We start from the raw sequence: 13,584 nt of genomic DNA on the forward strand, positions 1-13,584 counted from the left end.
TGTATATGAGTGTATGTGCTGTGTGTGTGTGTGTGTGTGTGTGTCTGTGGAATTTTTAAATTCTGAATCTAAGACATCCTATTTAATAAAAGGGTAATATGCAAATTGACCCTAATGGTGGAATGACCAGGAATGATAGGTTGCTATGACACACACTGACCCAGAGGGTAAAGATGCTCAATGAAGGAGCTGCCCCCTGGTGGTCAGTGTGCATCCACAAGGGGAGTACTGCCCAGCTAGAAGCTGGCTTATGGCTAACCAGTGCAGCGGCAGAGGCAGGAATTTCTCCTGCCTCCGTGGCAGCACTAAGCATGTCTGACTAATGGCTTAGGCCCACTTGGGGAGCAGGCCTAAGCTGCCAGAGAAACGTCTGCCTGCCCATTTAGGTCCAATCCCCCAAGGAGTGGGCCTAAGCCATCAGTCAGATATCCCCTGAGGAGTCCTAGACTGTGATAGGGCACAGGCTGGGCTAAGGGACCTCCCCAAGTGCATGAATTTTCATGCACCAGGCCTCTAGTGTTAATAGAATATTATGTATATTCATATTATAATATAAATACTTTTATTACATATTAATATAATAACTAGTCATATATTGATAAAAGTATAAATATTAATGTGATATATTATCATAATAACATCAATATTATATAATACTAAGTAATATTACTATATTGAAGTTAGAGGAAAATTTAATAAGTTAATGGAATATACTGAAGAGCCCAGAAATAGGCCCAAGCAAATATAAACTCTGAAGAATAGCAGAGGACCTAAGGAAAAGAAAATATCTTCAATAAATGATGCTGGAACAGCTGAGTATGCATTTGGATACTGCACACTGTGTGTGCAACTAGAAAGTGAAAACTGAAAAGCCTCTTATGAGATTATTTCATCAGTGCACATTCACAAATTTCCATGCAGAAATGTGTTTAGGTATTCTCCATTTTCTGGATTTGCATGTGAATGTATATTGGCTCCTGGCCCAAACTGTGTATGATATAATTTAGCAGCTCCAAGCATTAATTCTAAGGCAATAGGTTTCCATTGGAGGTCTTAGTATTAGTCACAGCAATAGATTTATGAACTCATAAAACATTAAATGCATTTCCTCATGCTTTGTGTCTGATTCTGTTTTTCACACATGATGTGTAAATAAAGTACTGTATCTTCAAATGACATCAGTGCCCTGATAAACCTATAAAATTCCTCTTGTGTTTAACTATCTTCACACCCTAGAGATATAAAAACTGAATGATATAAAGATAAATAGGAAATCTATAAATTTTATAAGACTATTGGTTTCAATACCTTATGCTGGAAGAGTGTGGGTGAGAAAAGCCTGACATCAACTAACTAGGCTCTATCAGCAGAAATTCGGGTAGGATGATTAGGCTTCCCTGATGATCTCCAAAGAACTTTTATTTTCTTTTTATTTTCTGACAGCTCCTTCAGGGACAGTGGTACACATGTTAACCATCCCTCAGACTAGGACCATCATAGCAGGTGGGCCATACTAAATTTCACAAATCCTTGGCCTTAGAAATCTTAGTAACCAACATACAAGACTGACTCCCTAATAGAACAAAGAAGTGATTACTCGTGTATGTGCATTTGGGCATCAAATTCTAAAATGGTAAAAGGACAAAAACGAATCAAACATTAGATCCATTGCAGCTTGAAACAAAACCAGACCTAGGCTACATAATCCCCATGGTGAAAAAGCCACAAATATGAAGAATTACTCAAAAGCCTGAGTTTTTAAAAGGGAAGAAGATAAGAGAGTAGATGGAAGAAGAGTGACCTAACAGAAGAGGAATACAGGAGATCTATGGGCACCTCAGACAAAGTGAAGTAATTACCAATTAAAGGCCAGCCAGCAGAGCAAAATGGGACTCAAAAAGACAAAACAGGAGCACTTGAGATCTTGCTCCTTAGCATGTGTTGTCACTTTGACTTAAGTAAACTATTATAAGAATTATATTTAGGTTTAAATGTTTATTACATTGACATTTAATTGTCATAGTATGGCAGGATTCTGAAGAATCCCACTCAAGATTACCCTGCAGACACAGATGTAGCGCTAGGTACAAGCAAGGACCCATTGTGCCCCATAAGCTCCATGCTTTGCATTAGGTAAACTCAAATCTGAGTTATCATCTCACATTACAGTTTCTCTATGGAATTTTGTACTTTTTGGAGATCCAAGATGGTGGCAGAGTAGGTGGAAGCTACACTTAATCTCCTCCCAGGACCAAACAGGAATTACAAGTATACAACGATCATCCTAATAATCACCTGAACACTAGCTGAAAAGAAGTCTTATAATCAAAGATTTACAGAAGAAGCTGCACTGACACTGCTCCAAACAGGTTGCTGAGGGCAAGTCACAGGCAAGATCTTATCTTGACCTGCACCAGAGTCCCTCCCAAGAGGCCCAGACCTAACGCACCCAGTGGAGAGCTTCAGACAACATTCAGACCAGGATCCAATAAGCTTCACAAGCAGCATATCCAAAGGGAGATCACAGGCATTAAACCCTGCTGGTGTTTAGTTTAGCAGCACACATGGAACCTCTAGACTCCACAGGACATCTACTACATAAGGCCATCCTGTGAAGAATGGGAGTCATAGCAAAACTATCTAATACATACAAACAAACACAAAGAGGCAGACAAAATTGAGAGAAAAAGAAACAGGCCCAAAATAACAGAAGTAATCTCCAGGAAAAGACATAATGAGCCGGGACCGGTTTGGCTCAGTGGATAGAGCGTCGGCCTGCGGACTGAAAGGTCCCGGGTTCGATTCCGGTCAAGGGCATGTACCTTGATTGCGGGCACATCCCCAGTAGGGGGTGTGCAAAAGGCAGCTGATCTATGATTCTCTCTCATCGATGTTTCTGACTCTCTATCCCTCCTTCTTCCTCTCTGTGAAAAATCAATAAAATATGTAAAAAAAAAAAAAAAAAAAAAAAAAGACAATGAAATTGAGGCAAGCAATTTATCAGATACAGAGATCAAAACAATGATTATAAGGATGCTTAACAACATGAAAAAGTACTTAGCCATCATTTTAAAAAGTCATAAATGAAAAACACAATATCTGAAAGAAAGAATACACTGGATGGCCCTAACCAGTTTGGCTCAATAGAGCATTGGCCTATGGACTAAAGGGTCCCAGATTCTATTCCAATCAAGGGCATGTACCTTGGTTGCAGGATCCTCTTGGCCTAGGCCCTGGTCAGGGCACATGCAGGAGGCAACCAATTGATGTGTTTCTCTCACATTGATGTTTATCTCTGTCTTTCCTTCTCTCTTCTACTCTCCATAAAAATCAATGGGAAAATATCTTTGGATGAGGATTCACACACATACTCACACACACACACACACACACACACACACACACACACACGAATACACTGAATGCCAAGCTGATGTGCTCAGTGGTTGAGAATCGACCTATGAAGCAAGAGATCATGGTTTAATTCCTAGTCAGGGCACATGCCTTGGTTGCTGGTTTGATCCTCATTTGGGGGCAGGCAGGAGGCAGTGGATCAATATCCTCTCTCATTATTGATGTTTCTATCTCTTTCTCCCTCTCCCTTCCTCTCTGAAATCAATAAAAATATTTAAAGAATACCAGGTGTACCTGTTACTAATGCAGATTTTTGTAATCAAAGAAAACAATAATTTCAAGAGAAATATCGAAAGTGCTTTATTCAAAGTAATGTTCATCACTAGCTACACATTTCCCCCATCTTTCAGGTAATTTGTGTATACTGTCTCAATGTAACTTTTCTTGTTTTGAGGCAAACCATTCAGAGACCCAATTTCCACTTCTTCCTACCTTTTGAAGTGCTGCTCAGAAAGTGTGTGTGCCATCTATGGGAACAAGTGGTAATCTGAAGGAGCAAGATCTGGTGAATTTGGCAGGTGGGTTAATACTTTCCAGGAAAGATCTTTTAATGTGTCTTTAACTGGTTTTGAAGTGTGTGATGGTGTGTTATCATGAAGAAAAACTACTTTGCCATGTCTTCTGGTACATTCTTGTCCTTTTATGATCAAACCATGGTTCAAATTGATTATTTGTTGTCGGTAGCAATCAGTATTAATGGTTTCACCTGGTTTTAGAAGCTCATAATACACCACACCTTCCTGATCCCACCAAACACAGATCATTGTCTTCTTTCCAAAACTATTTCGCCTTGCAATCAATGTTGTGGTTGACCTGGATCAACGCGTGATTTTGTGTGTTTGGGATTCTCAAATCCATTTTTCATCACCAGTCACAATTTGATGCAAAAAAGACTTTCTTTCATGCCATTGAAGCAACATTTTACTAATGACTTTTCTGTTTTTCATTTGTTTTTCATTCAGTTGATGTGTCACCCATTTTCCTTCCTTTAGAATCTTTCCCATTGCTTGTAAACAAATCACAAATTGTTTGCTGAGCAACGTTTGATCTCTCTGCAAGTTATTTTTGAGTTTGACATGCATCTTCATTAAATAATATTTGTAATTGTTGGTCTTTAAACATTTTCGGTTGACCTGGACATTCTTCGTCTTTCACATAGAAATAATTGCTTTAAAGTGTTTAAACTAGTATTCATAAGTATATTGAGATGGAGCATGTTCACCATAAGCTTCCTGAAGTATATACAATAACTTTTTTTCAAAATAATGAATTAAAACTTCCTGAAAATGCTCTTTTCTGGCATAAAATTTAACATTTTTTTCTCTAGTAGCATATTATTTATTAGGCATTGTCACACATCTCTGTAGTTGGGGCTCCCTAGTTACCATTCCAGATGTTTATTACAGTAATTACATTGCATCTTATCTCTGATGCAACCTGCCTTATGCTATTCTGGAATCCTATCATTACGACTGATTTTAGGGATCCCAGTTAGAATAAAAGCATCTCCCACCATCAAATTTGGCCTACACAGCACAATCATCACTGATTTGATCAAAGATGTTGGTGTTCTCTGCTCCCTCACCTTCATTTATTACTTTCTTTTTATTTATTTATTTATTTATTTATTTATTTTTAATTTTTTTTTGCCCCCCTTCCTCTCTCCCATACATACCCTCCCTCCCCAGAGTTTTATGTCTGTTGGTTGTACTTATATGCATGCATACAAGTCCTTCAGTTGATCTATTATCTCCCCCAGATCTCCCTCACTTCACTCATTTGTGGATAATAAAGAACATTATAAACTGATGAACCAAAAAATAGATATAGAGACAGTGAAGCAACAAGCAAATTTAACATTTTTAAGTGTAAAAATATCTATGATGTTAACAACTTCAGCAAATTTTACATATGAAGTTTTTGAAGCTTGCTGTCATTGGAAGGAATAAATAGTAGGCTGGATAAACCATAGGATCCAATTATTAATTTGTAAGGCTGAAATCATATCAAGCATCTTCTCTGACCACAATGTTATAAAACTAGAGCTGGTTCTTTGAAAATACCGTATTTTTCGGACCATAAGATGCACCGGACCATAAGACACACCAGTTTTTAGAGAAGGGAAATGAAGAAAAAAAGATTCTGAAACAAATAGTGTCCTAAAATATTTTATGTGCATTAAAACCCAACATCACAGTCATAAACACATGTAATCAACCCTGTAAAGTAAACAGCAGCATTTAGAACCATTTTAGAGCCGGGCAAGCACACAGAGACCACACAGAGCCGGGCAAGTAAAAAAACTTTTTTTTACAGTATATGTGTAGGCTATATTTGGACCATAAGACGCAGGGACTTTTTCCCCCCACTTCTGGGGGGAAAAAAGTGCGTCTTATAGTCCAAAAAATACGGTATAAACAATTTGAGAACCTTTAACCAGACTCATCAGGAAAAAAAGATTGAGGACCCAAATAAATAAAATCAGAAATGAAAGAGAAGAAGTAACAACTTCCACTAAAGAAATACAAAGGATTATAAAAATATATTATAAACAACTACATGGTAACAAAATAGACAATGCAGATGTAATTAATAAATTTCTAGAAACAAACAATCTTCCAAAACTGAATTAAGAAAATCAAAGAATTTGAATAGACAAATTACAATTAATGAAATTGAAGCAGTAATAACATAACAAAACACACACACACACACACACACACACACACACACACACACACACACAACCAACAAAAGTGCTGGACTGAATGGCTTTCCAGGTGAAATTTATTAAACTTTCAAGGAAGAACTAACACTTTTCCTCAAACTATTCCAAAAAATGCAAGAGGAAGAAGTCTCCCAACCTCATTTTATAGAGCATGCATTATCCTAATTCCAAAACCAAATAAAGACACTATAAGGCACATGTGTCAAACACAAGGCCCGCGGGCCAAATCCAGCCCGCCAGGCCTTGCAATGTGGCCCGCACCGCGCTGTCATCACTGCACTCCGCTGTCAGTTTATGACATTGTCAGTTTATGACTGTTCAGTAAACCATTCGGCCCGCGATTTAGGCTGGATTTTAGATTTTGGCCCCTTCTCTGATTGAGTTCGACACCCCTACTAAGGAAAGAAAATTATAGGGCAATATCCTTAATGAACACAGATGCTAAAATCTTCAACAAAATATTAGCAAACCAGATCCAGCAATACATTAAAAATATCATACATCATGATCAAGTGAGATTTATTTCATAAATGCAAGGTTGGTATAATATCCACAAATCAATAAATGTGATATGCACCACATAAACAAAATTAAGGATAAAAAGCGCATGATCATATCAATAGATTCAGGGGGGGGAAACATTTGATAAAATGCAGTACCCATTCTATATATATATATATATATATATATATATATATATATATATATATATATAAAACCCTAATATGAAAATAACCAAACAATGGAACAACTGAACAACCGAACAACCAGTCACTATGATGTGCGCTGACCATCAGGGGGTGTGTGAGGAACATGGCAGGTGTTGGCAGCAGGTGAAAGAGCATGGAAAATCATGGGCATCAGCTGTGGTGGGATGGTGTAGCAGGTGATCAGGGGCACCAGACCAATGCGGGGCCCCAGCAGCTGTCATCAGAGCAAACCTCTGGTGGTTACTGAAAATTCTTTGCTCCCACGCACCATAGCCCACTGGGTACTAGCACCTGATGTCAGAGCTGGGCCCGTTCACACCCGCTGCTGGTGCTGGAGCCACCACTCACACCTACTGCCAGTGCCAGCCCCACTCGCACCAGCTGCCCCCACCCAGTGCTGGTGGTGCTAGCTTGGCACCATCAGTAGGTGTGAGTGGTGGCTGCCAGCCCCAATCACCCCTGAGGACTCCAAATCCCCCTGCTCCTAAAGAGTGATCAGGGCAGCAGTCACCTCTCACACCCACTGGAGGCACCGACCCCAATAGGTCTGGTTGCAGAGTGAGCAGGGTTGCTGGCAGACAGGGTACTGGGTTCCACAGTGGGATGGGATGAGCAGGGTGCAGAGGATGGGCATAGACCTGTCCCTGTGCCCACCACAGACTCATGGCCCACAGTTCCTTTCAAGGTGCATGAATTCATGCACTGGGTCCCTAGTTTATTATAAAAACTCTCAGCAATGTGGGAATAGAGTATATGGCAAGCTTATCACCAACATCATACTCAATGGGCAGAAACCACAAGGATTTCCCTTAAGGTCAGGAACAAGACAGAGATATCCACTTTCACCACCTTTATTCAACACCTAGAGGCCTTGTGCACAAAATTTGTGCATGGGGAGTGTCCCTCAGCCCAACCTGCATCCTCTCCAATCTGGGACCCTTTGGGCCTAAACTGGCAGTCAGACATCCTTCTTGCAATCCAGGACCATTGGCTCCTAACCACTCACCTGCCTGCCTGCCTAATACCCCCAATTCCCCTCCCCTGCCAACCTGATCTCTCCCCCAACTGCCCTCCCCTGCCAGCCTGATCTTGCCCCCAACTGCTCTCCCCTGCCAGCTTGGTCATACCCAACTGCCCTCCCCTGCTGGCCTGTTTGTCCTTAAGCCCCTGCCAGCCTGATCTAGCCCCTAACCCCCTACCAGCCCGATCTTGCCCCTAACTGCTCTCCCTTGCCAGCCTGATCTCACTCCTAACTGTCCCTGCCTTGGCCACCACCACCATGGCTTTGTCTGGAAGGAAGTCAGACATCCAGAAGATGGCTAGTTGACCCAGTCGAATTAGCATATTAACCTTTTATTAGTATAGATAGTATTGTAAATCATAGTTACAGAAATCAGATAAGAAGAAATAAAAGGCATAAAATTGGAAAGGAAGATGTAAACTGTCATTATTTGCAGATGACATGATACATATGGACAACCCTAAAGATGCCACTAAAAAAAAAATTACTAGAACTGATAAATGAATTCAGCAAAGTAGCAAGATACAAAGTTGCATTTTTGTATCTTGCAAGATACAAAATGCAAGATAAAATAGTTGCATTTTTATACACCAATAATGAATTATTAGAAAGGGAAATTACAAAAACAATCTCATTCACAATTATATAAAAATATACTTAGGAATAAATTTAACTGAGGACATAAAAATCCTGTACCCTGAAAATTATAAGATACTGACGAAATAAATTGGAGAAGATACAAATAAATGTAGTCATATATATTGTTCATGGATAGAATTAATATCATTAAAATGTCCATACTACCCAAAGCAATCTATACATTCAACATAATTCCTATCATGATATGAATGGCATATTTCAGAGAACTAGAAAAAATATTCCAAAAATGTATATGGAACCACAAAAGACCCCAAAAAGCCACAGCAATTTGAGAAAGAAGAACAAAATTGGAAGTATAATACTACCTGATATCAAACTATACTAAAGTGCCATATTAATCAAAACAACATGGTACTGTCATAAAAACAAACATGTAGATCCATGGAACACAATACAGAGCCCAAAAATAAATACATGCCTTTGTGATCAATTAATATTTTACAAAACAAGACAAAAATATACAATGGGATAAAGATAGTCTAATTCAATAAATTGTGTTGGGAAAATTGGACACATATGTGCAAAGAAATTGAAACTAGACCACCTTCTACACTATACATAAGAATAAACTCAAAGCGAATTTAAAGATTTAAATGTTAGACTTGAAACCACAAAAGTCCTAGAAGAAAACATAGGCAGTAAAATCTCAGGCATTTCCCATAGCAATATTTTTTCTGATATATCTCCTCAGGCAAGGGAAGAAAAAGAAAAAATAAATAGCCTTAGCCAGGTGATTCAGTGTTAAAGCATCATTCTGTGCACCAAAAGGTTACAGGTTTGATTCCTGGTCAAGGCACACATCTAGGTTGTGGGATCAACCCCCAGGTGGGGAACATACAGGAGGGAACATCTCAACATTTCTCTCAAATTGATGTTTCTCTCTTTTCTCATTCACTCACCCTCCCTCACTCCTATCCTCTCTCTGTAAAAAATCAATAAAAACATATCCTCAAGGGAGGATTAAAAATAAATCTATAATAATAAAAGTGCAATATGCTAATTAGAACAGGCATCCTTCTGGATAATCTTCTGGAAAAAGCCAAGGCTTTGAGGGAAGTCGTGGTCTTGGGTGCCAGAGGGAAGCCCAGGTTCCACGTGCCAGAGGGAAAGTTAGTGCCAGCAGCTGGGGAAAGGAAGGCCTACTCTTGCACAAATTCCATGCATCAGGCCTCTAGTAAGTAAATAAGCAAATAGGACTATATTAAACTAAAAAGTTTTTGTATAGCAAAAGAAATCATCAACATAATGAGAGGAAAACCCACTGAATAGGAATATATTCACCAATACATCTTATAAGGGCCTAGTATCTAAAATTTATTAAGAACTTATAAGTCTCAACACTAAAAAACAAGCAATCCAATTAAGAAATGGGAAGCCTGGCTAGTGTTGCTTAGTGGTTGAGCATTGAACTATGAAACAGAAGGTCACTGTTTGATTCCCAGCCAGGGCACATGCCCCAGTTGTGTGGTCAATCACCAGTAGGGGGGAGGGTATGGGAGGCAGCAGATGGAAGATTCTCTCTCATCATTGATGTTTCTATCTCTCTCTCTTTCTCCCTTCCTCTCTCTGAAATTAATAAAAACATTTATTTTTTAAAGGAAATGGGCAAAAGACCTAAATAGATACTTCTCCAAACAGGACATACAGATGGCCAATAGCCATATGAAAAGATACTCAAAATCACTAATCATCAAGAAAATGCAAATTAAAACCACAATGAGATATCACCTCACACCTCTCAAAATGGCTATTGTCAATAAATCAACAAGCAACAAGTATTGGCAAGGATGTGGGGGGGAAATCTGCATGCACTGCTGGGAATGCAGATTGGTGTAGCTATTGTGGAAAGCAGTATGAAGTTACCTCAAAAAATTAAAAATAGAACTACTTTTTAACCCAGCAATTCCATTTCTAGGAATAAATCCCACAAAAAAACTAAAACACTAATTCAAAAGAATATATGCACCCCCATGTTCATTGCAGCATTATAACTAGAGGCCTGGTGCACAAAATCCATGCACAGGTAGGGCCCCTAGGCCTGGCTGGTGATCAGGGCTGATTGGGGGCCTTCCAGCTGCCAGTCAGGGCCTCCCTTTATTCCTTACTGCCCCCTGGTAGTCAGCACACATCATAATAAGTTACGGAACTCCTAGTCTCCTGGTCGAACTCCCAAGGGGACAATTTGCATATTAGGCTTTTATATATATTGATAAGGCAAGATTCAGAAGCAGCCCAAGTGCCCATCGTTAAATGAGTGGATAAAAAAGCTGTGATACACTTACACAATGGAATACAACTCAATCATAAAAAAGAAGGAAAGCCTACCCTTTGCAACAGCATGAATGGACCTGGAGAGTATTATGCTAAGTAAAATAAACCAGTCAGAGAAAGACAAGTACCATATGTACTCACTTACATAGGAATATAATGAACAAAATAAACTAAAAGACAAAATAGAAATAGATTCATAGAGAACAGGTAGACAGCTGTTGAGGGTGTGTGTGGAGAGAGAGAGAGAGAGAGAGAGAGAGAGAGAGAGAGAGAGAGAGAGAGAGAGAGAGAGAGAGAGAGAGAGAGAGAAGAAGAAGAAGAAGAAGAAGAAGAAGAAGAAGAAGAAGAAGAAGAAGAAGAAGAAGAAGAAGAGAGAAGAGAAGAGAAGAGAAGAGAAGAGAAGAGAAGAGAAGAGAAGAGAAGAGAAGAGAAGAGAAGAGAAGAGAAGAGAAGAGAAGAGAAGAGAAGAGAAGAGAGGAGAAGAGAAGAGAGAAGATAGTCATGTACATGTAAAATAGGGGGAGGGAAGGTGAAGGAGAGTATAGGGAGATAAATAGTGTTGGATGGAGACTTGACTTGGGATGGTGCACACACAATATAGTGTACATATGATGTGTTATAGAATTGTGCACCTGCAATCTGTGTAATTTTGTTAACCAATATCAACCCCAATAAATTCAATAAAAGAGGGGGAAAAGAACAAAAAAAAAGTCACCCAAACTTTTTGCCATATAATTTGCCATCCAAATCAGGAGAATTTAAGGAGTGAAAAGATATTCTATTAATAATTATGCCAGAACTACAGATGCTTATTGGGTTTATCCCTAGAAAGGTCAACCTTACTGTAAGGTCATCTCTGATTACATGCCTACTTATTTGTCTCCTCCCATTTATCATAACATTTGAAATCAAAGCCTGTTCTCAGATACCTAAGCTACCCTAAGAGAAAGAGACAACTTCTTTCCCCCAGAGTATCTCCTGCCCATGTTACATATGCCACACTCAGGACCCCTACCTGATTAGCTCAAGTTCACCACATTAACAAGACTTCAGTAAAATTACCATTTCTCACCACCACCTTCTCAAAGATGATTCCGATTCAAGGACAGAAGATGAGGCTATCTCATTCAATATAATGAAGTCTCAGTCTTTGGATTAAGCAAGAGAGCTCCTTATGATACCATTAGAAAGAGCACAGTAGAGAAGATAGCTAAATATAGGTAGAATCTTTATTGTCTCCACTTTTCTCTGCTCCATAACCACAGAGTTTAGCTGAGCTTTGATTAACCAGTCGCTATTCTGTCCCTATACCCTGAACATAACATCTAAGAAGGAATGGATTAAAGTAAGCCCATTTGATTTAGGAATTTGTAAATATCTATCCATTTCTTTTGGCCAAATCTTATTTATATCAAGGTGTCTGAATTACCATCTACACCTTGAAGAGAAAAATGGGAAACTAGTGAACCATCCAGTGGGTAAAACTCAGAGTCCAGGAATAGGTAATGGATGCTACCTCTCTCTTGATGGTTAGAATGGCTCTGGATAGCAGTTCTCCAATACCTGTTATTTCCTCTCTTGTCATAACTGTTTGCTTATCCTTCCCAAAGGTGATTTTCATCTCATATGTTTCCCTAAAACCCCAATATAGGCTGTTCTGGTCTGTTGCTTAGACCCAAATGTTTCAATTATCTTTTTGCTTTGAAATCTTATTATCCTTAATAAGACTTAGCTATTCCTGTTACCATGGCTTCCTAGTACCACACCTATGGCAAGTTCATGATTCTAAATCCATTTTTGCTTAAAAGTTATTTTCCAAGAGACTTTTTACAACTGACTCCAGGAAAATCTGCCTCATAGACCTTCCAAATGTACCCAGGCATATCCAATTGTTAGGGTAACATCATCTTAGAATAAAACTGGGACCATTAGCTACACTTAAAATTATCCTATGTGTGAAGAAGATCAAGATAAAGGTATTATTTCTTTTACAGTTAACTGAGTAAGAATCAAACAAAGATACACTGTTCAGGAAGTATAGAGGCAGAACTGAAATCTAAATGTACTTTGTACTCACCAATAGAGAAACCAACAACAACAACAAAAACAATAAATTTTGTAAAATGTTTACATCTTCACTTTTACCCCACAGTTTCTAATACTTAGTAGATTTATAATAGCTACCTGTCAGCTGTCTCATGGGCACATTGGCTGAATCAGGTCCTAATCTTACATTAAATACTTCACAAAAGATGCTGGAGGGTTTGTCAGACTATATATATATATATATATATATATATATATATATATATATATATATATATATATTCCCTTAACTTGCAACAAGTAACACTGAAGGCCAGAGATGCATTTCATGATTGAAAGGGAACCTAGAAGTAGAACATGTAAAAGGGTCTATTTACCAGTAAATCATACCAAATCTCAAAACCTCCAGAGTGAAGAAGGAAAGCAACACACATATTCATTCCCCAAACAGCCAAAGCCTCATTACTCAGAGCTAGCAAAAACTGGTTAGACTCTTAGGATAGCAAGCAGCAATTATCAGTCCTGTGTTAAGGCTATCAAACACCACCTTTTCCAAGAAAGGATTAGAGATCCAAGTCTCCATCACCCTGTGCCCATGAAGACCATTCTGCCTGCAGAAATTGTTCCACCAAGAAACAAGTTAACATAGCTCCAAGGTACTCCTCTAAGCAATATGTGAGGTGAAAATGACTCCTCTTGCCCCGTGGCTCACTAGTGTTCTGAAATTTGAACAT

This window comes from Pipistrellus hanaki (assembly GCF_964339955.1).
Source record: "Pipistrellus hanaki genome assembly, chromosome: X".
Classification (NCBI taxonomy): domain Eukaryota; kingdom Metazoa; phylum Chordata; class Mammalia; order Chiroptera; family Vespertilionidae; genus Pipistrellus; species Pipistrellus hanaki.